Source organism: Formica exsecta, unplaced genomic scaffold (genome assembly GCF_003651465.1).
Source record: "Formica exsecta isolate Colony F162 unplaced genomic scaffold, ASM365146v1 scaffold463, whole genome shotgun sequence".
Taxonomy (NCBI): Eukaryota; Metazoa; Arthropoda; class Insecta; order Hymenoptera; family Formicidae; genus Formica; species Formica exsecta.
This window is the reverse complement of record NW_021851867.1, coordinates 87,055-93,093: the sequence shown is the minus strand read 5'-3', so window position 1 is coordinate 93,093 and position 6,039 is coordinate 87,055. Positions and strand designations below refer to the sequence as shown.

At 30.5% G+C, this 6,039-nt stretch overlaps 1 pseudogene; it reads right to left on the bottom strand.

Moving 5' to 3' along the window:
- Positions 1-1,523: 1,523 nt before the first annotated feature.
- On the bottom strand, positions 1,524-4,334 carry LOC115241027 (annotated as a pseudogene).
- Positions 4,335-6,039: the final 1,705 nt, after the last annotated feature.

Genomic DNA, 6,039 nt, shown 5'->3' with positions numbered 1-6,039 from the left:
AAATATGACAGTTCTCTTTGCTTATTATACAAGGTGTCCCAGACCACCCGTACAGCCCTTTTAAAATGAAAATAAATGGCTTTTATCAAAAATCGCAAAACATATTTTAAGTAAATCGGGTATGCTCTATCGAATGGTAATATTTTCAGCTTTTGATTCCGATCGGAAATACGTCATCCGGACCGGAAGTTGAATTTTTTGAGGGAAACATGGTACTTTTTATTACAAATTCGAATTGTATGTAAAAAAATAAGAAACTTTTGTATGAAACGTTTTTTCTGAAAGTGCCTCTGTCAACCTTAAAATTGACCTTAAAAATTGACTACGTTTTCCTCAAAAAATTCAACTTCCGGTCCAGATGGCGTATTTCCGATCGAAATCAAAAGTTGAAAATAGCACCATTCGATAGAGCATACCCGATTTACTTAAAAAATGTTTGCGATTTTTGATAAAAGCCATTTATTTTCATTTTAAAAGGGGTGTACGGGTGGTCTGGGACACCCTGTATATCCAAATTCTTCAAACTTCTTTGCTACTCTTATTGTAAGAACAATAGATAATTACAAATCAATGTGTCATTAAAAATATTTATTATCTAAATCCATTGATGAATAATCATTGCTGCTTATCTAGTTTATCATTAAATATATAAATAAAGAGCATTGTTCACAAAATTGCGGATACATTACGAGACATTCTTTTATATAGGACTGATCAAAATACAATTATGAAATGATTAAGTATTAATCACAAGTTTTGTACTACAAAAATGTATTTTTAAAGAAGAATTTTTTTATATAACTGCTTTTTTATTTTATAACATCCAATATATATTATTTATTAGCCACACACACACACACACACACACACACACACACACACACACACACACATCTTTTGTAAAAATATTATATAAACTTTAGCACCTCTAGGCCACTGCCTTTTTTAATTTGCGCATCATCAACTTCGACCCAAATATTGGATAATCCTTCTCTACATATACTTATAATGACCTTCATCAATACATGAACCACGATGAAGTATAGCATTCATCGTCTTATACAATTGTCCAGCTATTGATATTTTAGTTATTGGGATAGCACATAAGTTAAATTTGTGTGCTGCTTTCATTAATTTATCATCTTGTAATGAAAATAGTATTAAATGAATAACAACTATCTCTTTTGTCGATGTTATTTCATTTTTAGATATTATATCATTTCCAGTACAATATTCACATGATTTATTGTGTGATTGATACCAATGTGAAAAAGTAACATTTAATAAATCATTAAGAGTATAACTTTTCTTCTTCAAATTATTAACAGCAATCGAAATAATAATATTATTATCAATAGTAGTTTTTGTATTACCACAAGTTTTGCACCGCACAGTAGAAGTTATTTGATATTCTATTAAACTTCTTATACAATCATATTTTTGGCAAAGGGCTATAAGAAAATCAGATGCATTTTGTTTTACAGCGCTTGAAAAATATTCCCCTAAACATTGTCGTATTACATATGTATTTAAATTGCTCATTCCATTTTCGTATCGATGCATTAATATACGTAAAACATCTGATATATCGCAATTAAACAATTGCTATCTAATGACATTTAAATGCAATAAACATTGCAATACCGCATTTGCATTGCATGAAACCTCGTCTATATTTTGGAAACTATGTATGACCCAAGCAGTACTTGGTCGAACTTTTTCATGTGATTTTTGGACAGAAGTAATTACTTTTGGTAATGCCCATAAGACATCTTTTACTTTGCGATAACGCTCTTTTGAAACGGTAATCATTTCTGTTTTGGGTTTATGTATGCCTTTTAGAAGATTATATTCGATAATAATTTCTTCGCTAGCTATTACCGATGAAGAATCGTAATTAATCAAATGCAAGCCTTTTAGAGATGTTACTCGCGACAATGCAACGTAAATTTGACTACAATTAAATACAGAGTTACTAATGCCCATAATAGCACTTTGCAAACTCAATCCTTGGCTTTTATGAATAGTGATGCCATAACTCAGAGATAATGGAAATTGTTTTCTGATAACATACGCTCTATCAATCAGCTCAAATTTAACACTTACTCTTTCAATTAAATATTCTAGACCTGACGGTAAAAGAAGTTTAATCTTTTCTACGTAATCAGTAGATATATCTTGTACAATTGAAATCACTGTAGCAATTGTACCATTTACAAGACCCAAACTAGCATCAATATAACACTGTATCATAACTTTTGCTCTAATTTTAATTATTATTTGTTTTGAAAGCCCAGCTGTTTTAGAATTATTATCATCATCATTATTTGACAATACTTTTAATACTTTCTTTTTTACATATGGAATACATTCAATCGTATCTTCAGCAATTAATAATATTTCTTTAGAAACAATGCGACTTAACATTGCATCATTGAGAACAACGCACATACGACAAATAGGCAGTAAACAAACGGTATCTGATGGCAGATTGTTAATAAAATTACATAATTCGTTTAATCTAGATTCGAAAGAATTTTCTTTGAAAGATATTTTTCTATTTTCGAAAATCTTACAATTAGATTTTGTCAATAAACCAATACGAATTCTTGACAGTAACTCATGGTAAGAGTCATCTCCTTGCTGGCGCATATTGATTGTCAATTCATCGTAGTCAAATAATGTAGTCCATAAATTAACAGCACTTAAGGAATCAAGATGTTTAGCAATTTTTTCATCGGATAAATGCATAAAGATAGGATCTTCGTGTACAGGAGGTAGTTGAAGCAAGTCTCCAAATAAAAGAATGTGCTTTTGACCAAACCAACCATCATTGCAATCACTAGTGTCAAATATTTCAGACATAGTCCAGTAAAATAGTATCTGAAAATGGCAAAACGGATAGACAAGCCAATTTTTTGAGGATGAGTAGAAGGTCATAGGAGATGCCCGAATTCACAAAGTTTCAACAAAATTTTCCTGTGCGTCGGCGACCATCTTCAAAATAGGGGTTTGGATATCTCGACTCCTATTGGTCGAATTTGTTTCCTCTTTTTTTAGTTTTGTAGGAAAAAATATTTGCTACAACTTTTGTTTGAAAAATTTTTTAATAGCTGTCAAGGAAAGAAAGTTACAACTAAAAAAATGCCGTCAATTAGGGGTTGAACATTTTTATTGACAATTACATTGCCCCCTGTTGGTTTTATCAAAAAAATGTTCAAATAAAACTTATAGAGGACTCAATTCTCTACAATTTTCGTATATCCGCTTTTGCGGTGACTCAAAAAATACCAGAGATAGAGGGCGCCAAAGTTGACTATGTCTAGTAAATGCTATTTTTCGTGGGGAAAATTAGCGATTTTTTATTGTGAATTGTCGTACATTAAAACTCTTTTCCGCACCACCACTGAGGTAGAGTTCCAGGCGCATTTTTTTTTATGTGGTATCCCGACAAAGAAAAAAAAGAAAAAAATTCGACCAATACGAGCCGAGATATCCAAACCTACCCCTATTAACTATTAACTTGCCGACGCACAGGGAAATTTTGTTGGAACTTTGTGAATTCGGGCATCTCCTATGACCTTCTACTCACCCTCAAAAAATTGGCTTGTTTATCCGTTTTGTAGGTATACGGTGTTTTTGATACTATTTTACTGGACTAACAATCGAAGATGTATATACATTAAAGTCAAATTAGATATCATGGACACTTCATCAATTACAAAAAGAATAACATCTTTAAGATCTGCTCGTAAAACTTTCAATACATGATCAGATAATTGTTTATACTTAGGAGTATGACATGTTCAACGGGTGATTGAAGCAATCTATGAACTGTCAAACCATCTGTATTAAATGCTGCTATACCAGTAGGTGCTGCTACAGCAGCATCTTTCTAAAGATTTTGTTTTATCCAACATTTAATAGTCTTGATTAAGAAACTTTTTCCAGTACCATCTTCTCCGCTAACATATAATCGTAATACTGATTTATCTGAATCTACAGTATTAATAATTCTATCGAATACTCGTTTTTGATCGGTATTTAATTTTGCTATCATTTCAGATACATCGATTTCTCGAATTACTTTATCACCAAGATCTTTAAAATCTTACATCGCTTTACCAGCCTCTATATTTTGAACACCTATCGGATTTTCAAGATCATCCTGAGACTGCTGTTTTTGTAAATCGTCATCTAAGCATTGCTGAACTAACTCTTTCGCAGTTTCAAATGTTTTTTGCAATTCTCTTCTAATTTTTCATGATATTGCAATGCTTCTACAAGATGCAGTTTTACTTTGTGAAACGATTCGGCATAAGTGTCGCATTCATTTCTAAGATCCTCCAATTTTCGCCATGGTTGAAACATAAGCAATAACGAAAAGAAATAATTTTTTGGCTGTGTATTAACATATCTATAATGATTAATAAGATATCCACGCTGTCGCCGTTTAAGATAATAACCATTGTCTATTTTATTATATTCAATATCCTCATTTTTCGGTTTTATTTTCGAGATATCGTACCACTGTGCAAATTCATAAAGAGACATATTTTCTAGTTCGTTTGATCTATGTGGATAATGATTATTTATATAAAGATGGATAAAATATATCTGTAGATTCAGCATCGAGAGCTTCAATTTCTTTACGATTTTTTAATTTTCTATATCGTATCTGGTTAACATCTAACCATTTAATAGTCGTGTTTCGATCAGTTCCATATAAAGGAATCCGTGTAAAAAAGACGTCACAGATGTAAAAAAAGCGCTAAGTATATCTTTTTCCAGCCAAAATAGTTCTTTACGAAAAGGTCATCAAAAATATTATTTTTTCAAAAATTGTATTTATTAATTATATTTTTTACCTTTACAAAAATGAAAATCCATATCAAAAATATTATCTTCTAAATAATTATATTTATAAATTACATTTTATCTGTATTAATAACAAGAAAACAACTTAAAATATAAGCATAAAAAAGAAGTGAAATAAGAAAAATCACGCTAAATAAATCTAGAAAAATATAATGTATAATATTCTGTTAACTTATTTTTTATAACTTTGTAATAAACCGCTTTCGCGAGGCGGTGACGGATAACTCGGTCGAAATCCGGGGCTCGTGAAAGGATCCTCCAATTTTCGCCATGGTTGAAACATAAGCAATAACGAAAAGAAATAATTTTTTGGCTGTGTATTAACATATCTATAATGATTAATAAGATATCCACGCTGTCGCCGTTTAAGATAATAATCATTATCTATTTTATAATATCCAATATCCTCATTTTTTGGTTTTGTTTTCGATATATCGTACCACTGTGCAAATTCATAAAGAGATATGTTTTCTAATTCGTTTGGTCTATGTGGATAATGATTATCTATTAAAGATGGATAAAATATATCTGTAGATTCAGCATCGAGAGCTTCAATTTCTTTACGATTTTTTAATTTTCTATATCGTATCTGGTTAACATCTAACCATTTAATAGTCGTGTTTCGATCAGTTCCATATAAAGGAATCCGTGTAAAAAAGACGTCACAGATGTAAAAAAAGCGCTAAGTATATCTTTTTCCAGCCAAAATAGTTCTTTACGAAAAGGTCATCAAAAATATTATTTTTTCAAAAATTGTATTTATTAATTATATTTTTTACCTTTACAAAAATGAAAATCCATATCAAAAATATTATCTTCTAAATAATTATATTTATAAATTACATTTTATCTGTATTAATAACAAGAAAACAACTTAAAATATAAGCATAAAAAAGAAGTGAAATAAGAAAAATCACGCTAAATAAATCTAGAAAAATATAATGTATAATATTCTGTTAACTTATTTTTTATAACTTTGTAATAAACCGCTTTCGCGAGGCGGTGACGGATAACTCGGTCGAAATCCGGGGCTCGTGAAAGAGGGTATCGAGATACGAACGAAAGTAGTGTTTAAGAAAATATAATTTATTGCGTATTAATGTGTGTTTGTACAGTGTGCGTGTATGCGTATAAACAAAGTGTGCGAGTGGGCGTGTGTAT